Source organism: Pongo abelii, chromosome 6 (genome assembly GCF_028885655.2).
Source record: "Pongo abelii isolate AG06213 chromosome 6, NHGRI_mPonAbe1-v2.0_pri, whole genome shotgun sequence".
In the NCBI taxonomy this organism is placed as follows: domain Eukaryota; kingdom Metazoa; phylum Chordata; class Mammalia; order Primates; family Hominidae; genus Pongo; species Pongo abelii.
The window spans coordinates 25,664,160-25,688,112 of NC_071991.2; the positions used below are offsets into that span (position 1 = coordinate 25,664,160).

Below are 23,953 nucleotides of genomic sequence, written 5' to 3' on the forward strand. Positions count from 1 at the left end.
TGGCTATTGATTACTGGTTTTGGGCAAATCAGTAATGATGTCTTTGTCAAGATATGTGTTGGCCTTTGGTCAAGGCTTGGGTCCAGGTTACAGCTGGATGGGGCAGAGATAGGCTGAGAGAGTTCCTCTCTCAGGTGGTAGGTGGCTGAGGTCAGCTGGCTGATGGGGGCTGAGGCCCCAACCAGCAGGCAAGGAAGATCTGGCTAAGGCCACAGAGCCCTACCAGGAAGGAGGCCTGCCAGCTGCCACCTGCCCCAGGGGCCTGATAGAGGCTTCCAAGAGCCTTATCCCAGCAAGTGTTCAGTGCCTCCCCATCTGGGGATAAGTCCTCAACTGAGTGTGGTCTGTCTGCCATCCTTTACTCTGCATCTGCACATCTGTCCAGGGACAGTGGAATGACTGAGCAAGCTGTCTGCCCCAAAGGGTGATGGGCTTGAGTGGAGGAACTCTCTGATGCCCTTCCTCAGGGTGCAGGTTCTATAGGCCCCGGATCTCCTGCCTGTTCTGAACTGGCCTTGTGTGGTAGGGAGGTCCCAGGAGGTGGCCATGCCTAGCATCTCCTTGGGCAAGCAACCCCGAAGCACAGGATCAGTTCAGTTGCTGCAGACAGTGTTCATTTTCCCCAGGGCAGCCCTTCAGCTGGTCCCCAAGCTGCTCGTTAGAAGCAGGGGCCTTTGGTAGAGCTGAAGAATCCAAATGTGTTATGGATGAGGAGGGCATCCCACGCCTAGTGGGCTCTCGGTTTAATTCTGCATCAGAAAGGGCCACTTTGTTGCAGGTCTCTCTATGGCATGGGTTTGCAGGGTGAATTTGAAGCCTCACCAAACAGCTTCCCACTCCTGGAGCCTGGACCATTCCTTGGGGACCTCCAAGAAGAGCCTGTGCCTGGGGACCTCTCCTCACAGCCCTATCTCCTGTTCTATTTTAGGGATGTCCAACGCAAAAACAGGGAAATGAAAAAAATAAATATACATGAGCTTTCAGCAGAGAAGAGACAGATGGAGATGCCTCCCGGGAGACTTTCAGACCAGTGTCTCATGAGAATATTCGGACTCACTCTGAGCTGGGGGGAATTCGGAGCATGGACACCACCCCATTTACAGGTGAGGATCCAAGGCCCCAGACTTCTGAAAAAGCAGATGCTCCATCCTGGATCTCTCCATAGTATTTCTGCATGCTAGCTCTGCACACCTCATTCTCTTAAAAATAGGATGTAGTCTGTTTTTTACCCCTGAGATGTAATTTAAATATAAATGCAGCATTTGGCCTATTTATACATCAAAGTCTGTATGTGGACCAGTTAACCTGGAAACCTGCGGTGATAGGGACCGCCCCACTGGGAGAACCCAGGGTCCCTTCCCGGTGGCTTAGGCCTGCAGGGTTCTATTTCCGTCTTCTCTCTGCTGAAATTCGCTCAGCAGACACTGTCCATGCGCATGGCTCACCCAGGGCCCTGACCCAGATTGTAGCTAAGCCCTGAGCACATCTGCAGGGAAGCCTGGCTCAGCCACCCATCCCAACCACATCCTTCACAACCACATCCTTCACAACCACACAGCTGGTGACAGCTGAGCAGGACGGGCCCTCATGGCCTGAGATGGCAGCAGAATGAGGTAGTAGCTCAGTTCTGGGTCCCATTGCACTTGCTGTGTTGCCCTAGGTAAGCCTCTTTCCCTCTTTGGGCTATCTGGAATATGTCCTGGAGCTCACGACATCACTCTGTCCTGGAAGCCAGCCATGGGATCTTTACAACAATCCCTCAACAGGATGCTCTAGATGGCAACGGCTGGAATTCATTTTATTTTTTAAATTTTTATTTATTTTGGCCAGGCACAGTGGCTCATACCTGTAATCCCAGCACCGTAGGAAGCTGAGACAGGTGGATCACTTGAGGCCAGGAGTTCAAGACCAGTATAGACAACATGGCAAAACCCCATCTCTACTAAAAATAAAAAAATTTGTCAAGGATGGTGGTGTGCACCTGTAATCCCAGCTATTTGGGGGGCTGAGGCAGGAGGATCACTTGAACCCAGGAGGTGAAGGTTGCAATGAGCCAAGATTGCTCCACTGTACTCCAGCCTGGGTGACAAAATGAGACTCCCTCTCAAAAAAAAAAAATAGTTTTTATTTATTTATTTTTTTATAAAGACAGGGTCTCACTTTTCTGCCCAGGCTTGTTTCAAACTCTTAGATTCAAGCGATCCTCTGGCCTCAGCCTCCCAATGTGCTGAGATTACAGGTGTGAGCCACCATGCCTGGCCTGGAATTCTCTTTAGCCACACACCTCTGAAAACACAGGCCAGTTTGCTATTCCCATTTCACAGATGAGGAAACTGAGGCTCTGGTAAAAGAAAGGACTTGTCTAAGTTCACATGAACAACTAGGTCAAGGGAGGCCCACCTGAGGTCTGGTCCTGGACATGCTGTCCTGAGAGCATATTTTATGCAGAGACCTGGGGGAAAGAGTGCTTAAGATGGGGCATGGGACCTCCTGACACCCCCACAGACACACACTCCACCCAGGCACAGGATGGTAGAGAAGTTGTTACTGGAGGCATCTGAGTGCCCCCTGCGAAGCCAGGGATAACCCCCCAGCCATCTGCAGGTGCCTAGGGCCCAGTCCCAGCTCTTTCTCTTTTGGCAAATATTTGCTGTTGCTGTTGTGAGCCGCTGCCATGGTTACAGGAATCCCCGGAGTTGAGGGTCCAAGTTGGACTTGAAACCTCTTTAAAATTCAAGACCACAGTAAACAGCTGCTTCTTAAAACCCCAGTCCTGCAGGTGACCACATCTCATCGCCCCAAGCTGTAGGCTCTTTGCCAGCTGAGGGTTTGGGGAAGTGGAAGAGGAAGCTTCAGGTTTTCACCAAGCCTGGCAGCCCTGGAGTTGGGGGACAGCCTGAGACCACAAAGACCCGCCTTGGGGAGACACCCAGCGTTCCTCCCTGCCCTGAAGAGGTGCCACTCCTGCACAGCAGGGTGCCAGCCTCCAATAACCCCAGGTGACTGAGTTCTGGCAGGGCATCCCTCCTCACCAGCTGTGCGACCCTGAGTGAGTCGTGGTGGTCTGACGTGTTTGCTTATCTGTGAAATCAGGGCAGTGAAGCTTCGTGGGCTTATTTTGAGGAGTTAAGCCTTCAGCCTAGGTCACACTTGCTGAGTAGGGTGGTGTGGTTGCCGATGGATGGAAAGCCCAGAGATCTGATGCAGCACCGGCTCCAACAGATGCAAACCCTCAAGTTTGCATTTCTCTGCCCAACTTCCTCTTTGGGTGATTGTGAGCTGCTGTTTTCTGCTTGGACCAGGGGAGAACAATAGTTTTGCACAGCAGAGACTTCTCCTGAGGACTGATGGAGCTGAGCATATTAGCTATCTGTTGCTGCATAATGAATGACTCCAAAACTTACCAGCTGAAGACAACAAACATTTAATATCTCACTGTTTCTGTGGGTCAGGAGTCCAGGAGTGGCCTTGCTGGGTGGTTCTGGCTCAGGGATCTTTCATAAAGTCACAATCAAAATGTTGGCCAGGACCAGGTGTGTTGGCTCATGCCTGTAATCCCAGCACTTTGGGAGACCAAGGTGGGTGGATCATTTGAGGTCAGGAGTTTGATACCAGGCTGGCCAACATGGTGAAAACCCATCTACAAAAAAATACAAAAATAAACCAGGCATGGTGGTGCATGCCTATAGTCCCAGCTACTCAGGAGGCTGAGGCACGAGAAGTGCTTGAACCTGGGAGGTGGAGGATGTGGTGAGCCAAGATTGTGCCACTGCACTCCAGGCTGAGTGACGGAATGAGACTCAATTTCAAAAAAAAAAAAAAAAAAAAATTGGCCAGGGCTGCAGTCTCTGAAGACTGGACTGGGCTGGAGGAGCCCTTTTCATGATGGCTCCTGCACATGGCTGTTGGCAGGAGGCCTCAGTTCCTTACCATGTGGGCCTCTCCAAAGGGCTGCTCATGGCCGGGCGTGGTGGCTCACACCTGTAATCCCAACAATTTAGGAGGCTGAGGCAAGAGGATCACTTGAGTTTAGGAGGTCCAGACCAACCTAGGCAACATAGGGAGACCCCATCTCTACAAAAAGTAAAAAATTATCCAGGCATGGTGGAGCACCCATGGTCCCAGCTATTCAGGAGGCTGAAGTAGGAGGATCGCTTGAGCCCAGAGGTTGAGGCTGCAGTGAGCCATGATTGCACCACTGCACTCCAGCCTTGGCTGCAGAGAGAGACCCTGTCTCTAAAAAGAAAAAACAAAGCAAAACAAAACACAAAGGGCTGTTCGTGACAGGGCAGCTGGCTTCCCAGGGTGAGCAATCTGAGAAAGCGTAGTGTGGTTTCTAACCAAGCCTTGGAAGACATACCCTCACTTCTGCTGTCTTGTACTGGTCACACAGACTAACCTTATTACATTATGTGAGAGGCTGTGAATACCAGGTGGCAGAGATGGCTGGGGGCATGTCTGGCCCACAGTTCCTGCTGTGAGGTTGGCTATCATGGTAAGGAAAGGACTCCCCCAGGGCCCGGCACGCAGCAAATACTTAGTGTATGGGAGACGACACAGTTATTCTACAGTACACAACTCCAGAACCTAGAATGCCTCAGGGTTGGAGAAGGAAATGCAGGAAAGAGACCAGACCCAGAAGTGGGACCTCAGGCCCCAGTGGAGACACATTTCCTGGACCAGGCAAAGAGACCTGGTACCCAGCACTGCCATGCCAGGTGGAGAAGGGGCAGGTGGAGGACCCCAGTAAGGATACAAGATTGCAGGAGCCAGGCCACCAGCTCAGACCCAGGGCAGCTCGGGTCAGTCAATGGCTGGGAATCCAGCTGAACTCTCCACCCTGCCTGTCCCTGCCCTGCAGAGCAGGGAGGCATTTGGAGTGGGTGTGGTGGGCACCCTGAGCGCTCTTGTCCTCGGAGTTTCCCTCTGAAGCTGCCATCAACCTGTGAGAATCCAGTCCTGCATGCTCTGTTCACACCCCTTGTGAGGTTTCCTGAGCTGTCTCCTTTCTTGTGCCTTACTGAGTGCCTCCTCACTCACCTGGGTTCCCACTGTTTCATTCACCTGCTTTGGAGCCAAGCACTTCGAAGGTGCAAAGAGCCTAGAATGAGATTCTCTCCAAGCACTGACTCCCTCCTTCTTGCCACCCAGGAAAATGCTCAAGGGACACAGCCTCAGAGGGGCCTTCCCAGACCTCCTTCTCTCCTGTGCCCCATCCTTCCCTCCCTATTACCTCATCTGCTTTATGATGTCTAGAGTACAATGATTTCCCATCATGATCTGGTGTGTTTATTATTATTATTATTTTTAGAGACAGAGTCTCGCTTTGTAGCCCAGGCTGGAGTGCAGTGTTGCAATCATAGCTCACTGTAGCTTTGAACTCCCAGGCTCAAGCAATTCTCCCACCTCAGCTTCCCAAATAGCTGGGACCAGAGGTGCGCACCACCACATCCAACTAATTTTTTTTTTTTTTTGAGACGGAGTCTCAGTCTGTCACAGCCTGGAGTGCAGTGACAGCATCTAGGCTCACTGCAACCTCTGCCTCCCAGATTCAAGTGATTCTCCTGCCTCAGCCTCCCAAGGAGCTGGGATTACAGGCATATGCTACTGTGCCCAGCTGATTTTTGAATTTTTGTAGAGATGGGATTTCATCATGTTGCCCAGGTTGGTCTTGAACTCCTGACCTCAGGTGATCCACCCGCCTTGGTCTCCCAAAGTGCTGGGATTACAGTTGTGAGCCCCTGCGCCCAGCTAATTTTTTTGTATTTTTTACAGAGCTGGGGTCTTGCTATGTTGGCCAGGCTAGTCTGGAACTCCTGGCCTCAAGCACTCTTCCCACATTGGCCTCCCAAAATGCTGAATGACAGGCATGAGCCACTGCGTTTGGCTTCTGGTGTGTCTCTTGACTACTTGTGCATTTTCTTTTCTTTTTTTTTTTTTGAGATGGAGTCTCACTCTGTCACCCAGGCTGGAGTGCAGCGGTGTGATCTCAGCTCACTACAACCTCCACCTCCCTGGTTCAAGCAATTCCCCTGCCTCAGCCTCCCAAGCAGCTGGGATTACAGGCGCACACCACCACACCTGGCTAATTTTTGGATTTTTAGTAGAGATGGGGTTTCACCATGTTGGCCAGGCTGGTCTCGAACTCCTGACCTCAGGTGATCCACCCGCCTTGGCCTCCCAAAGTGCTGGGATTACAGGTGTGAGCCACTGCACCTGGCCTGCTTGTGTATTTTCTGTCCCCATATGTAGGACTGAAAGCAGAGACTGGGTCTGCCTTGTTCATTGTGCACTCCCTGAGCCCAGCCATGTGCCAGGGCTCAGCAGATTCTCCCATGAGTATCTGGAGAGTGAGTGGAGGAGAATGAAGAAGGGAAGATGACCCCTAGGCCAATCCAGCTGACACTCACTTTCTAGGCCAAGGGAGCATCTAACAGGCCCGACTGAGTGACCAATCTTTTTTATTTTATTTATTTATTTATTTTGACACGAAGTCTCGCTCTGTCGCCAGGCTGGCATGCAGTGGCACAATCTCGGCTCACTGCAACCTCCGCCTCCTGGGTTCAAGCGATTCTCCTGCCTCAGCCTCCTGAGTAGCTGGGATTACAGGCACCCACCACCACACCTGGCTAATTTTTGTATTTTTGGTAAAGACAGGGTTTCACCATGTTGGCCAGGATGGTCTCGATCTCTTGACCTTGTGATCCACCTGCCTCGGCCTCCCAAAGTGCTGGGATTACAGAGGTGAGCCACCATGCCCGGCCAGTCTTTTTTATTTTTGAGACAGAATCTTGCTCTGTTGCCCAGGCTGGAGTGCAGTGGTGCGATCTCAGCTCACTAAAACTTCTGCTTCCCGGGTTCAAGCAATTCTACTGCTTCACCCCCCTGAGTAGCTGGGATTATGGGTTCCTGCCACCACACCTGGCTAATTTTTGTGTTTTTAGTAGAGACAAGCATTTCACCATGTTGGCCAGTGATCCGCCTACCTCGACCTCCCAATGTACTAAGACTGCAGGCATGAGCCGCTGCGCCCGGCCTGGAGCGGCCATTCTATTTTGAGCCCCAGGCAAGCACAGCTCCTAAGGCTCCAACTCCCCAACTCCTGGAGACCAGAGGCCAGGTCAGCTTTTCTAGCTACAATTTCAGACCTAGATGGCATTTCCTTTTCATCACAAGCATGTCCTCCCCATTTCCATCTCCATTGATCCGGATCAGGCTAGATTCAGAAGCACGCCCAGGCAAAGGCTGAGGGAAGGATGAACCCAATATTAAATTCCAATGAGCTGGGAAGCAAAGGAAAAGATGAGACTGATGCCAGCCCGAGTGGAATGTCAATCATGTTTTCTGCAGGAACGTGGAAATTTTCACGTCTTTTATTGGAGCCCTGCTTCAAGAGTGGTTTCCATGCTATTCTATTGGGTCGATGTGAGTGGTTAACTGTAAATATGGAGCAACAACTTGGCTCAGCAGGAAGAAACGAAGAGGCTCCCCTGCCAATGTGGGTGCCATTGCCAGCTGTGTAATTATTAAGTGCCTGTTGTGTACTAGCTGCTGGGGGAGGTGCCTGGAAATATCCCAGGACATCAGTCTCTGCTCAGGCTGTGACCCAATGGTGATGCCCTTTCTTCTCCATCTGTCCATACTCTGCCTACATCCTCAGGCCCCAGCTCATTCCAGCTCCTCCAGGCTGACCAACCAGCTGACTTCTCACCCACATTGGCATAGCAGTTAATAGCGTAAGTGTGCTGGACACCATTGGCTTCCACATTCTTTTTTTTTTCTTTTTAAAGTCAGGGTCTCAGTCTGTTGCCCAGGCTGGAGTGCAGTGGTGCAATCATAGCTCACTGAAGCCTCCAACTCCTGGGATCAAGTGATCCTCCTGCCTCAGCCTCCCCAGTACCTAGGACCACAGGTATGTGCCACCACAACAGTCTAATTTTTATTTTTTTATTTATTTAGTGATGAATTCTCCCTCTTGTCGTCCAGGCTGGAGTGCAGTGGTGTAATCTCGGCTCACTGCAACCTCCACCTCCCACGTTCCAGCAATTCTCCTGCCTCAGCCTCCTGAGTAGCTGGGATTACAATCATGTGCCACCACACCTGGCTAATTTTTGTATTTTTAGTAGAGATGGGGTTTTACCATGTTGGTCAGGCTGGTCTCGATCTCCTGATCTCAAGTGATTAGCCCACCTCAGCCTCCCAAAGTGCTGGGATTACAGGCATGAGCCACCACGCCCAGCCTAATTTTTTAATTTTTAGTAGAGACAGGGTCTCACTGTGTTGCTCAGGTTGGTCTTGAACTCCTGAACTCAAGCAATCCTCCTACCTTGGCCTCCCAGAGTGCTGGGATTATAGGCAGGAGCCCCTGTGCCCAACTGTCTCCCCATTCTTTCTACCCCTCCCCCACTGTAATGGGAGGGGCCCTGAGCCCAAACCCATTTCCAAAGATGGGTTCTGGCTGATCTAAACCAGTCAGGGTAACTCTACATCTTTGGCATGAATTGCGTTTCTCCAAAATTCATGTTTCTGTCCTAACCCTCAGTATTTTGGAATGAGACTGTGTTTGGAGACGGGGCCTTTAAAGAGGTAATTAAGTTAAAATGGGGTCTTTATATAGTGGACCATAACTCAGTATGACTGGTGTCCTTATAAGAAGAGGCGATCAGGGGCTGGGCGCAGTGGCTTATGCCTGTAATCCCAGCACTTTGGGAGGCCGAGGCAGGCAGATCACGAGGTCATGAGATCTAGACCATCCTGGCCAACATGGTGAAACCCTGTCTCTACTGACATACAAAAAATTAGCTGGGTGTGGTGGCACACACCTGTAGTCCCAGCTATTCAGAATGCTGAGGCAGGGGAATCGCTTGAACCCAGGAGGCGGAGGTTGCAGTGAGCCGAGATCACACCACTGCACTCCAGCCTGGTGACAGAGTGAGACTCCATCTCAAAAAAAAAAAAAAAAAGAAGAAGATATTAGGACACACAAATTCACAGAGGGATGACCACGTGAGGACACGGGGAGAAGACGGCCATCCGCAAGCCAAGGAGAGAGGCCTCAGGAGGAACCGAACCTGCCGATACTTTGATTTCAGACTTCCAACCTCCGGAACAGTGAGACAATAAACGTCTATTGTTTCAGCTGCCCAGTCCATGGTACTTTGTTATGGCAGCCCTGGGAAATGAATACACCCATCCCCTGCTTCGGTAACTCAGGCCTAAGGGGCTGGTTCAGGAAGGGGTAATGCAGCCCAGTTCTGGCCTTGGGGAGAAGTGTAGGGGCACCTAGAAAAATACTTCCTTGCTCTTCTGAGAGGGCTGAGAGAAAGCCTCCCCTCTGTGGGCCGTGGGGTGTGGGGAGGGATGAACAGGCCAGTGGTTGCCATGTTGCCTCCATGAGGGAATGTCCATGGAGAGGTCCTAACTTGGTCCTTGGATTTTGTTGTTGTTGTTGAGACAGAATTTCACTCTGTCGCCCAGGCTGGAGTGCAGTGGTGAGATCTTGTCTCACTGCAACCTCCACCTCCCAGGTTCAAGCAATTCTCATGCCTCAGTCTTCTAAGTAGCTGGGATTACAGATGTGCATCACTACAGGGGGCTAACTTTTGTATTTTTAGTAGAGACGGGGTTTCACCATGTTGGCCAGGCTGGTCTCAAACTTCTGGGCTAAAGTGATCCTCCTGCCTCGGCCTCCAAAAGTGCTGGGATTACAGGTGTAAGACACCACGCCCGGCAACCTGGTCCTTGTTGAAGGTCCTGAGCCGACCCCATGGGAGCATCGGGCATTCTGTCTTTTGCACCACGAAGTGCACTGCCTAAGCTCCAGCTGCTATCAAAGTGCAGCCCAGAACGACCTGCCTACAGGTTTCCAGACCATGCCCTGAGGACTCTGACTCAGGGAATCTGTAGGGGCCCAGGATTCTGCATAGTTTATGAACTCCAAGATGATTCTGATGCTGATTCACTGCAGCTTTGAACTCCCAGGCTCAAGCAATCCTCCCACCTCAGCCTCCCAAATAGCTGAGACCACAGGCTATGGGGTGACAGCAGATGCTGCTTGGTGAAATACCAAGGCTGCACGGCAACGTGCACTCTTGGAGAGGCTGTCTGCTGTGGGACTGAGAGCAGGTGCCCTGGAGTGAGGCAGCTTACATCAGGCCCCACTCTGTCCCCTCCAGCTGTGTCTCCTTGGGCAATTCAGTGATGAATTGCGGCTCAGTTTACTCATCATACACAGCCTGCAGGATGGATCTATGCACCTTCCATTCTCAACCCAGCAACCAGGTGATCTCTAAAGCTCAGATTCAGCCTTCCTTTACCTTATTGGAGGATCTCCTTGTTCCCACATTAAGCTCCTGGACCCATGGTAGGTAGACAATGCTCTGTCTGCCCTGGTCTCGGTTTTTGTTCCAGTTAAAAACCAATTTGTTGGTTCCAAAGGCAGCCAAGAGCTATTCTTTGTCTCTTAAATAAGTGGGACTTCTCATGGTGAATACAGTGCCAGGTACAAGGAAATAAGAGAGAGAGGAGGGATTCTAGCTATCTTTAGCTGAGTATTGGCCAGCACATGTATGTGAGAAAATTACTGGCTGGGTGTGGTGGCTCACACCTGTAATCCCAGTACTGTGGGAGGCCAAGGTGGGCGAATCATCTAAGGTCAGGAGTTTGAGACCAGCCTGGCCAACATGGTGAAACCCCATCTCTACTAAAAATACAAAAATTAGCTGGGCATGGTGGCGGGTGCCTGTAATCCCAGCTACATGGGAGGCTGAGGCAGGAGAATCACTTGAACCTGGGAGGCAGAGGTTGCAGTGAGCCGAGATCATGCCACTGCACTCCAGCCTGAGCAACAGAGTGAGACTTCTCTCAATAAAAGAAAAAAAAAAAGAAAATTACCTGAGGCCAGGGAAAGAATGACCCAAAAGGATTAGAAAGAACAATTCAAGGAGCTCACGCAGGAATGGGAATAGTTTCTGTTCCCACCAGCCAGAGTAGAAATCCTCATAATTCACAGGGTAGCAGGGAGAATATTCAGAAGGGTCTTGCCTCAGTAGTGGGGGAAAATTAGCCCCAGACTAAACACTTCTCTGATTCTACCTACCAAATCTTAAAGAGCAAGCCCTGAAAGGATGAGATTGTTAGGGAAGCAAGAGCCTCAGAGAGCCAGAGTAGCACCATTTTAAGTTCAGCTCCATCTTGAGACTAACAAGGCACATTCCTTGCCAGTTAGGACCCATGGTCATAAGATGTTTACAGCTAAGAAAGCAGATTAGTAATGCTTGCAAGGACAAATACCTACAACAACAGAAAGTCCCAATGTCCCAATACCCATAACAATACATGCTTTCAAAATAATTATAGTTATGCTTTAATGTACTTATCCACTAAAATGTCAAGGATAGTTTTCTTTAAATCAATAGAATAATACATTTTGCCACGCTGTCTGCCTGCCCACATGTAGACACAGCTTGCTTTAGTCTTTACATAGACAAGACTTCTATATAAGAAAAACTTAAAACAAAGACAGTACATTCCTCCTCTTGCTTTCTGAGGACGTCCTACTACCTAAGGAAGTAGGTTTCAATAGACTCCCTCTTTTCACTGCACTCTGTGACTTGCCTTGAATTCTTTCGTATGCGAGATCCAAGAACCCTCTCTTGGGGTCTGGATTGAGACCCCTTTTCTGGTAACAAAATGGTTTCCAAACTACTTATTTATTTATTTGAGATGGGGTCTTGCTCTGTCGCCCAGCCTGGAGTGCAGTGGCATGACCACAGGTCATGGTTGAGGTTGCAGCCTCAACCTCCCAAGCTCAAGTGATTCTCTGGCCTCAACCTCCTGAGTAGCTGGGACTACAGGCATGCAACTACCATGCCTGGCTAATGTTTTGTATATATATGATCCACCCACCTCAGTCTCCCAAAGTGCTAGGACTACAGGCATGAGCCACCATGGAGAGCCCCCAAACTACTTAAAGATATCCCCAAATAAAACAGAACATTTGTGGTAATACAAAATTATCCAGAACCCAGTGAGGTAAAATTCACAATGTCGGGAATCCAGTCAAAAATGACCAGACATTCAAAGAAGCAGAGAAATACAACCAAAAATGAGGAGAAAAAGCAACCAATTAATGCTGAGCCAGAATTTGTAGAATGGCCAGAAAAGGTCATATTCCATATGTTCAAGAAGCTGGAGAAACGATTGAGCATTTTAGTTAGAGATATGGGTGATATACCCAAAAAAGGTCCAGATTGTACTTCTAGGTACAACAATAACAAGGTCTGAGGTGAGCCATTAATTCTATATTTGGTGAAGCCATCCTTTGGGAATGAAGGGGAAACAAAGACATTCTCATATGAAGGAAAATGAAAAGAATGTGTTGCAAGTGGGCTTACCCTTAACGTTTAGCTGAAGGAAGTTTTTGTAACAGAAAGAAAATAATAAAAGAAAGAATCTGGCCAGGGGCGGTGGCTTATGCCTGTAATCCCAGCACTTTGGGAGGCTGAGGCAGGTGGATCATGAAGTCAGGAGATGGAGACCATCCCGGCCAACATGGTGAAACCCTGTCTCTACTAAAAATACAAAAATTAGCCAGGCATGGTGGCGCATGCTTGTAATCCCAACTACTCAGGAGGTTGAGGCAGGAGAATCACTTGAACCCAGGAGGCGGAGGTTGCAGTGAGCCGAGATGGTGCCATTGCACTCCAGCCTGGGCAACAAGAGTGAAAGTCCATCTCAAAATAAAAAAAAAGAAGAAAAATAAAAAGAAAGAAAGAAAGAGAGAGAGAGAAAATAAAGAAAGAAAGAAAAAGAAAAAGAGAAAGAAAGAAAAAAAGAAAGAAAGAGAAAGAAAGAAAGAAGGAAGGAAGGAAAGAAAGAGAAAGAAAGAAAGGAAGAAAGAAAGAAAGAAAGAAAGAAAGAAAGAAAGAAAGAAAGAAAGAAAGAAAGAAAGAAAGAAAGAAAGAAAGAAAGAAAGAAAGAAAGAAAGAAAGAAAGAAAGAAAAGAAAGAAAGAAAGAAAGGGAAAGAAAAGAAAGAACGAACCTTGGAGCATCAGGAAGGGAGAAGGAACAATGAGGAGGGCAGAGATCTGGGTCACATACAATAGATTGTCCTTCTCCTCCTGAGCTTTATAAGTCATATTTGATGATTGGAACAAAAATTATGAAACCATCCAATACTCAAGACCAAGGTATTTAAAAGTGGGAAAGAGAAAAAATCAAAATTGGAATCAGGTCTTACTAGGAGATTATAATAAATTACATATGTGTATTGTAATGCCCAGGGCAACCACTACAAAAACTAGACAGAGAGATGCACTGAAAAACACTACAAAAAATGAAGATGGAAGATTCTGCAGCTCTTCCAAACAATCAGTAGATCTGCATGTACTGATATGGGAAGATGTCCAAGACACTCAGTGGTAAAATAAAAGCAAACTTCAGGACAATATACATGTAATCCCTTTTAAGTAAAAATCACATCTGTGTTATTTGTGTCAGCTCAGGTCCTCTGTGGAACAGGCTGCAATGTGGAATTACATGGGATTCAATGTGCAAGACATTTATTGCAGAAAATGCCTGCAGGGAAAAATGGTGGGGTGGAGGGGTGCTGAGGAAGGTGGGGGTATGGACAGTCCCTATGGAGGAGTGAGAGGAAGGATGGCTGGGTCATAAAGTGGGCTGGATATTGTCCCCCCAAAAAGATGTATCCAAATCCTAATCCCTGGTACCTGTGCATATGACTTTATTTGGAAATAGGTTGTTTGCAGATGCAATTAAATGAAGAATCTCAAGATGGGATCATCCTGGATTTGGGGTGGACCCGAAGGTCAATGAGTGTCATCTTTATAAGAGGAAGGAGAGGGAGATTTGAGACACTCAGACACAAAGGGGCAAGGCCATATGAAGATGGAGGCAGAGGAGCCAAGAAACTCCAAGGATGGAGGGCAGCTGCCAAGCATGGAGGGCAGCTGCCAAAGGCTGGAGAGAGGCACAGAATAGATTTTCCCTGAAGGCCTCCAGAGGGAACCAACTCCGCCTACAACTTGATTTCAGATTTCTGGCCTCCTAAATGTGGGATGATACATTTCTGTTGTTTGAAGCCACTCAGTTTGTGGTCATGTGTTTCAGCACCTGTAAGAAACTAATACAAGTAGGAAGAATCTTGGGTCAGGGCGAGGTGGCTCATGCCTATAATCCCAGCAATTTAGGAGGCCGAGGTGGGCCAATCACTTGAGGTCAGGAGTTTGAGACCAGCCCGGCCAACATGGTAAAACCCCATCTCTACTAAAAATACAAAAATTAGCCAGGCATGGTGGCAGGTGCCTGTAATCCCAGCTACTCGGGAGGCTGAGGCAGGAGAATCACTTAAACCTGGGAGGCGGAGGTTACAGTGAGCCAAGATCACGCCACTGCACTCCAGCCTGGGTGACGGAGTAAGACTCTGTCTCAAAAAAATAAAAAATAAAAATCTTAGACTAAGAAAGTTTTGCCAAAGCAGATGGGGTGTCCTCGGCAAAGATATTAATCAGAGGAGTCCTGCATGGCCCAGGAACGGGCCTGCCCCAGTGTCCCCGGCACACTACATCATGGGCTGGGAGCAGCCTGCAAGACATATGGCCTTTGCATGAACTTGGTGATGGATTTCAGAACAGGCAGCTGGGGCTGTGGGCCAGTCACCCTCCCTGCAGTGGGAAGTCTAACAGGCACCCCGGTGTGGATGTAGAATGCTGACCCTGAAAAAGAATCCAGTTGCCTTGGCAGAGATATTTTTGTAAATAAGTTTTTTTTTTTTTTTTGAGACAGAGTCTCACTCTTGTTGCCCAGGCTGGAGTCCAATGGAGCGACCTCAGCTCACTACAACCTCCACCTCCTGGGTTCAAGCGATTCTCTTGCCTTAGCCTCCCAAGTAGCTGGGATTACAAGAGTGCACCACCAGGCCTGGCTAATTTTTGTATTTTTAGTAGAGATGGGGTTTTGCTATGTTGGCCAAGCTGGTCTCGAACTCCTGACCTCAGGTGATCCACCCACCTTGGCCTTTTAAAGTTCTGGGATTACAGGCGCCTGCCACCACATCTGGCTAACTTTTCATATTTTTAGTAGAGACAGGGGTTTCACCATGTTGGCCAGGCTGGTCTTGAACTCCTGACCTTCTTCTCAATTTGTTCTAAAAACCTAGGTTTTTCATGCATAGGGCTTATCTGCATGGGGCGTCTATTGCTATGATGGCTGGTCCTGCCCCTTGGTGACCTCCATGTCCAACCCAGGGCACCACCAGTAATCCTATGCAGAGTCTTGGAACAAATCATTCAGGTTTCCTTCAGGTGACTTGACGTATGCTATGTGCAAGTGTGAGAGTCACATCGGCACATGCTTGCCTGGCCTCCCCAACACCTTCCCCTTTCTCCTGACAATGACCTTGGGGGATTTGCACACAGACATGACCCTGACACATGCAAGCACCCTTCCACCCTCTTAAAATGCTCTTGCTTGGCAGAAACAGATTGCACTCTGTCTCCAGTGAGGAGGAGAGGAAGTGGCAAATGTCAGGTCCAAGCTTAAAGGTCTCCGAGATGGATCAGTGATCGCTGCACCTCTGAGATGGATCAGGGATGAACCTAGGACCCCACACAGGCCCTCAAGATATGAGGAAGGATCTGCCAGGTGCTGCTATTTTGAAGGATATTCTGAAACTCTTTCCCTCTGTCTCTCTGTTCACCGGCATTGACCTCACTCAGATGTGGATATTTCAAACTCATTCAAGCAGAGAGTAGAATGGCGGTTGTTAGGGGATAGGAAGAGAAATAAATGGGGAGAATGTGGTCAAAGGGTAGAAGTTTTCAATAATACAAGACAAACAATTTCCAGAGAGCTCAGCCTGGGCAACACAGGGAGACCCCATCTCTACAAATAATTTAAAATTAGCCAGACATGGTGGCGCATACCTGTGGTCCCAGCTACTCGGGAGGCTGAGGCAGGAGGATTGTTTGAGCCTGGGAGTTTGAGGCTGCAGTGAACTATGATCACACCATTGCACTCCAGCCTGGGTGACAGAACAAGACCCTGTCTCAGAAATTTTAAAAAGTTCCAGAGAGCTAATGTACAGCATGGTGACATTAGTTAATACTCTGTATTGTATACATGAAATTCACTGAGATGTAGATCTCAAGTGTTCTTACCACAAAAAGGAAAAAAAAGGCAGTGACAGGGAAGGTCGATGGCTTTGTTAATTAGCTTGATGATGGTGATCATCCCACAATGCATACATATATCAAAACATCAAGCTGTACTCCTTGAATATGTGCAACTTTTATTTGTCAATTATACCTCAATAAAGCTGGAAGGAAAAAGCACACGTGGCAGGTGGGGTTCTCTGGATGCAGGTGCTAATATGGAGTTTGGGGAACAAGGGACTCATCAGGAAGCAACAGCTGTGAAAAGAAGGAGGAAGCAGGGCTGAGCTGAAGGAAAAGAGGAGCTGTAACCACAGGCCCAACAAAGCCTCAGCCGACCTGGAGGGACACTGGAGAGAGGACGGCCTGTCAGAGTGCGACATGGCCGGACCCCTCTAGCCTGTTTTCAGTCACCAAATGCAGGAAGTTTGAAGTGTATGACCTTGGGAAGACACAGGCCTTTACCCTGGATTGAGAACATCCGATCAAAATCAGCCTTAGAGCTTTCACTAAGAGTGTGGGAACAAAAATCATCTCACTCCTCTTCTGGACTTTGTGGGTACCAGTGTAGGGCCTGGAGCAGCTGCAGCCATACTAGGGGAACAGATTGAAGCAAACAGTTCCCCACTCCCACCACCAACTCCCACCAAACCCAACCCACCTGCTGCACATACCAGGTACAAATGCCAGAAAACCCACTGCCAACTGGCACAAGCAGGAAGGAGGATTTATTGACTTACAAATCTGGAAGTACTGAAAGCAGGTTGGCACCAGGATGGGTTTGACTCTTCAACTTAGTAATATGTATATACTTACCTATCTATTGTCTATCTATCTATCTTCTGTCTTTCTATCATCTATCTATCACCTGTCTATCATCTATCTATTTATCTGTCCATTGTCTATCATCTATTACCTATCTATCATCTATCCATCTATCATCTATCCACCACCTATCTGTCTATCATCTATCATCTGTCACCTATCATTTATCTATCATCTATTGATCTATCTATCATCTATCTATTTATCTATCACCTATGTATCATCTATTGTCTATCATCTATCTATCATCTATCATTTATCTATCATCTATCTGTCAATCTATCATTTATCTATCATCTATCAATCAATCAATCAGTCAACTATCTATCTATCATTTGTCTGTTTATCTATCATCTATCTACCTGTCATCTATCTATCTATCTATCTATCTATCTATCTATCTATCTATCTGATATGGTTTAGATTTGTGTCCCTGCCCAAATCTCATGTTGAATTGTAATCCCAGTGTCAGGGAGGGGACTGGTGGGAGGTGATTGGATCATGGGGGTGGATTTCTCCCTTGCTGTTCCCATGATAGTGAGCTCTTATGAGATCTGGTTGTTTAAAAGTGTATAGCACCTCCCGCTTATCTCTCTTCCTCCTGCTCTGGCCATGTAAGATGTGCCTGCTTTCCCTTCTGCCATGATTCAAAGTTTGCTGAGGCCTCCCCAGCCATACTTCTTGTACAGCTTGCAGAACCATAAGCCAATTAAACCTCATTTCTTTATAAATTACCCTCTGTCAGGTAGTTCTGTATAGCAGCGTGAGAATGGACTAACACACTATCAACCTATCGATGTATCATCTTAGTAACATAGATACTAAAATGTGTAGAATGTCACATGGTGATTGTATTAGTCACATGGTGATTCAATCAGAGAAACAGAACTAATACAATATATATAGGTAGAGAGAATCGCAAGTGCCAGGACCTGGGAGTGGAACATTCTCAGAGTAACTCGGGTTAGGAAAGGTCCGTGAGGCAGGAGAATCCAAGGTAACATGGTGAGACATGAGACAAGACAGGTCTTGGGGCTGCAGCTTCTGGGGCCTGGATGCCCTGGGTCAGAACTCAGATTTCATTCCAGGCTTGTGGAGAGCCACTGGAGGGTTGGTCAAGACAATGCTCATCTGACTCAGGTTGTAACAGCAGCGTCCTGGCTGCTGCGGGAAGAGAGTGTAGAGGCCCTGGAAGAAAGCAAGGAGGCCTAGGAGCCTATTCTAGTAATTCAGGAGGGAAACAATGGGGCTGAGTCCAGGGTGCTGGCAGTGGAGGTGGTGAGAAGGGGTTGGATTCTGGGTTTGTTCTGAAAGTGGAACTGACAGGGGTTCCTGGCAGATTGGCTGTGGGTGCAAGAGGAGGAGAGGTATGAGAGTGACTCAGGGTTTGGGCCAGAGCCCGGGGGATGGCAATGCCATTTGCTGAGTTGGAGCACCAGGGAAAGGGAGTCTGGGGGACATATTGTGGTTGGGTTTAGACGTTGGAGCTGTAGGTGTCTGTGAACACCAGGTGGAGGTGTGCACAGGTGTGCACATCAGCCTGGAGTTGGGAGGGCGGTCAGATTTGGGGACAAGAACATGTCAGGGCCCAGGCATGGAAGTTGAATTTAAGCCATAAGGTCACCCAGGGAGCAGAGGGCAGGGTGCCAGGTCTGGGCACTCCCAGGTTAGGGGTCAGGAGAGGAGCAGGAACCATGCAGGTGTGGCAGGTGACAGGGGGTCAGTGCAGAATAGAATCCTGGAAAACAAGCCTCAGGAGCATTTCAGCGAGGAGGCAGATCTGATGCCACCAGCCAGCACCCAATTGTGTATCTCACACAGCCATAAAGTCAATTCTCACACTGCTATAAAGAACCACCTGAGACGAGGTAATTTATAAAGCAAAGAGGGCTCACAGTTCTGCAAGCTATACAGGAAGCATGGCTGGGGGAGGTCTCAGGAAACTTACAGTCATGATAGAAGGGGCAGCAGGCACATCTTACATGGCCAGAGCAGGAAGAAGAGAGAGAAGGAGGAGATGCTACACACTTTTCAACAACGAGATCTCCTGAGAACTCACTATGATGAGAACAGCGGCCAGGAGAGGTGGCTCACACCTGTATCCTAGCACTCTGGGAGGCTGAGGGGAGTGGATCTCTTGAGGTCAGGAGTTCGACATCAGCCTGGCCAACATGGTGAAACCCTGTCTCTACTAAAAATACAAAAATTAGCCAGGTGTGGTGGTGGGCACCTGTAATCCCAGCTACTTGGGAGGGTGAGGCAGGAGAATCGCTTGAATCCAGGAGGCAGAGGTTGCAGTGAGCAGAGTGAGCAGTGGTGCACCACTGGACTCCAACCTGGGCAACAGAAACTCAGTTTCAAACAAAAGAGAACAGCAAGAGAGAAATCCACCTCCATGATCCAATCACCTCCCACTAGTCCCCTTCCCGACTCTGGGGATTACAATTCAAGATGATATTTGGGAAGGGACACAAATCCAAAACCATATCAGATAGATAATAGATAGATAGATAGATAGATAGATAGATAGATAGATAGGTAATAGACAGATGGATGGATAGGTAGATGGATAGACAGATAATAGATTGATGGATGGATGGATAGACGAATAGATAGATGATGAATAGATAGATGGACAAATAGATAGATGATGGATAGATAGATAGACGGATGGACTGATGGATGGACGGCTAGATAGATGATGGATAGATAGGCAGATGGATGGATAGATAGATGATGAATACATAGATGAGTGGATGGATAGATAGGTAGCTGAATACATAGGTGGATGGATGGATAGATCATAGATAGACAATGGATAGATAGATAGATAGATAGATAGATAGATAGATAGATAATAGATAGGCAGACGATGCAGTGTGTGAAACAGTGTCCTTAAAATTCACATCCACCTGGAGCTGCAGCATGAGCCCTTACCTGGAGATGGGGCATTTGCAGATGTAATTAATTAAGATGAGCTCACACCGGATTAGGATGATTAGCCCTCATCCAATGGCTGGTGTCCCTGTAAAAAGAGGATGGGACACACAGAGAGACATAGATGGGAGGCCACATGTGAAGACCAAGGCAGAGATGGGAGCCACGTTTCTGCAAGCCAGAGATGACCTGGGGTGACCAGAAGCTGGAAGAAGCAAAGAAGAGGCCTTCCCCAGGGCCTTTAGAGGGAGCATGGCCCCACTGACACCACAATTTCAGACTTCTGGCCTCCAGCACTGTGAGAGAACTCATTCCTGGTGTTTTAAGCCATCCAACTTGCGGTACTCTGTCCCAGCCACCCTAGCAAATGAACACAGATGGCTACTTAAGAGTCCCTCTCTGGTTACCCAGCCCACCCTAGAGACCACTTTTAGGCAGAGGGTTGGGGCCTTGACCCAACACTGCCTCGTCCCCTCTGTCCTCGCCCCATCACTGACACATCAGAGCCAGGACACTGGTGACTTTCCTGGGGAAATCTCTAGACGTGACATCTATGGCCAGGGACAGGAGACTGGGTTTGAGTCCTGCTCTGCCACTTTTCAGCAAGTGCCTTCCCACTTGGAGCCTCGTTTCCTTCCCAGATAAATGGGCAGGACAGCATTGCAGAGGTGTGTGGGTTCAATGAGCACATGTGGTGCTACCTGTAGGTCAAGCTCAGGATAAGCTCTTGCAGTGAATAGCAACGTTTATGTCCCTTGACTCTTGGCTCAGAGATGGGACCCAGGTGGGAACTTGATTCGTGAAACCCATCAGGGAGGAAGAGTCCTGACCTGTGCATTGAAGGATGGGGTGGACAGAAAGAAGTTAGAGGAGCGTTGGCGGGTCCTGTAGCATCTGAGTCCCTGCTTGGACCAGCTTTCTGGGAGTAGGTGTCTATGCGCTGCAGCCCAGCTTTGAGCACCCAAGGACATAACACCTCACCACTCTTAGGGTTGACAGATAAAATACAGGATGCCCAGAAACATCTGAATTTCAGATATATAGCAAATCATTTTTTAGTAGAAGTATATTCCAAATATTACAGGGGACTTATACTGTAAACTATTTGTTTATCCAAATTCAGATTTAAAAAAAATTTTTTTTGAAACTAGGTCTCACTCTGTTGCCCAGGCTGGAGTGCAGTGGCGGGTTCACAGCTTACTGCCTGCCATCTGGAGCTCCTGGGTTCCTCCTGACTCAGCCTTCCCAGTAGCTGGAACTACAGTTGCGCACCACCACACCTAGCTAATTCTTTTTTTTTAAGTGGAAATGGGGGTCTCGCTATATTGGACAAACTGGTTTCCAACTCCTGGGCTCAAGCGATTCTCCAGCCCCAGGCTCCCAAAGTGCTGGGATTACAGGTGTGACTCACTATGCCTGGCCCTGGATTCAGATTTAACTGGGTATCTTGTATTTTTATTTGCAGAATCTGGCAACCGTACCCACCCCTTAACTTGCCCGCTCCACTGATGATTAATGGCCAGCTGCAAGACTGTCTTCTGAAGAGGCCGTAAGACCACCATGGGCTCAAGATAAACATTCAGTCCTGCCCTTACCCACCTCTGCCTCTCTCCACCTCCACATCTTGGTTTCTTGTCCTCCATGTGCAAAATGTGCTTTCCTGCCCCATCTACATCTCCACATATGAGGAATCAATAACAATTTTAGAGAGAAAATACAGTTGTCATGGAAAAAAATGGAGTGAATTCAGAGTTCATTAGGCAAGTTAATCAAATTGTCCAGCCATGTCTTGCTGTTTCTGGGAACCATCTGGCCCACCTAATCAATACAATTCCAGGTGAGAAGTGTTTGGGAGTGGGGGTAACAGTGGCTTCCCTGAGGTCACAGCACGGAGATGCCAGATAACTGGATGGGAGGGCTTGGCATGTCCCTGAGGGGTGCTGGGAATCCATTGCCATTGGCTGAGCAAGGCCTGTTCTTTCACCAGTATTTCTAGAACTCCGTGTTTCTGGGGCTTATGCTCGGTGCCTGCTGCTATTCCAGGTGGCAGGTCATCCAGACGAGTCCTTTGGCCTCCCAGGGCTCATATTCCAGCCAGGGAGAGACAATCAGCAAAGAAACAAGGACTTGCAGGATGACCACCTTCTCGAGTTGCAGGTGGAGCCATGGGACCTGCCCAAACTGGGCCTACTCTGTTGATAGCAAAATGTCAAGTTTTCTCTTGTAGCTATAACAGCTAAAAGCTGTAAGTCATGTAGCCTAGGCATTAATGGTAGAAAAAGCTTTGAGGCTGGGTGTGGTGGCTCACGCCTATAATCCCAACATTTTCAGAGGTCAAGGTAAGAGGATTGCTTGAGTCTAGGAGTTCGAGACTAGCCTGGGCAACATAGTGAGATCCCATCTCCTCAAAAATTTTACAAATTAGCTGGGCATAGTGGTATATGCCTGTAGTCCCCATTCCTTGGGAGGCTGAGGTAGAAGGATCACCGGAGCCCAGGAGGTTGAGGCTGCAGTGAGCTGTGATCATACCATTGCACTCCAGCCTGGGCAACAGAGTGAGACACTGTCTCAAAAAACAAAACAAACAAAAAAAACTTTGACCTCTAACAACACTGGGAATCAATAATTCCTGCCCTTGGAACCAAGAAGACTGGGATATGACAAAAAACCTAAATACTGAAATTCTTCCACAAGCGAGGGTCTGTTGGCCCAGAAGATCTGGGGCTAAAATCCACCTCAACATACCTGACTGTAAATTGTCCAGTTTGAAGCCCTCCAACCAGACCCTGCCATGCCAACATTCCTAAATCCTTTCTCTTGCTGTCTGATCCCTTAGAACTTGGCCCAGGCTCCAAATCAGAGAGACAGATCTGAATCTGCCTCCTGTCTCCTTGCTGTCTTGCAATAAGAGTCTTGCTTTTCTCTAAAGCTGTGGCCATGGTATTGCCTTTTGTGCACCTCGGAGAGCGAACACATTTGCTCAATGACACAGGGCTGCCAACCCTAGGCCTCCACCGACTCCCAGGCTTCCTGGAAGCCCAACCCCTCATTTGTAGGGGTGAGTGATAAGGGTCTCAGTCTCTGTGGATGGATGCCAGTGCTAAATAAATCCAGAACTTGCTCAACTGGCATGGCAGAAGCCCAATGGCAGCTTCTTGGTTCCTCTTTCTTTCTTTTCTTTTCTTTCCTTTCTTTCTTTCTTTTTTTTTTTTTTTTTTTTTTTGAGACATAGTTTTGCTCTTGTTGCCCAGGCTGGTGTGCAATGGTGCAATCTCAGCTCACTGCAACCTCCGCCTCCCGGGTTCAAGCGATTATCCTGCCTCAGCCTCCTGAATAGCTGGGATTACAGGCATGTGCCACCACACCTGGCTAATTTTGTGTATTTTTAGTAGAAATGGGGTTTCTCCATGTTGGTCAGGCTGGTCTCGAACTCCCGACCTCAGGTGATCCGCCTGCCTCAGCCTCTCAAATTGCTGGGATTACACCACATGCAGCCTTGGTTCCTCTTTCTATGTGTGTGCAGCACTAACACAAAGGGGTGTGTCTGCACCGATGGAGGGTCCCAGCCAAAGCTGCCCCTGCCCTAGGCCTCCACTGACCCCCAGGCTTCCTGGAAGCCCAACTCCCTCATTTGTAGGGGTGAGTGATATGGGTCTCAGTCTCTGTGGATGCCAGTGCTAAGCAAATCCAGAACTTGCTCAACTGGCAGGGCAGAGGCCCATGCTTTCTGGAGCACTTGACCCCAGAGTCAGAAAGCAGGTTCACTTTCAGAGTCACAAAGCAGGCTTACCAGGAGACACAGTGAAAACCCGTCTCAAAAAAAAAAAAAAAAAGTAATTTAATTTTAAAAAGAAAGTCTCCTTACCAAATCTATAATATAGATTTCATGATTCTTTTGTTGGCACTTTCAACAATGTTGGCAACAGCATTCAAGCTGTTAGGGACTTTTGAGATCCCACAGTAGACATAGTTAGGGGTGCTGCCCAGCCTGTGCGCCCAGCCTTTTAACTTAAAATAC

At 48.3% G+C, this 23,953-nt stretch overlaps 1 pseudogene; it reads left to right on the forward strand.

Moving 5' to 3' along the window:
- The window catches only part of LOC100460513 (neuronal pentraxin-2-like), a 45,013-nt pseudogene extending 23,247 nt beyond the window's left edge, over positions 1-21,766 (forward strand).
- Positions 21,767-23,953: the final 2,187 nt, after the last annotated feature.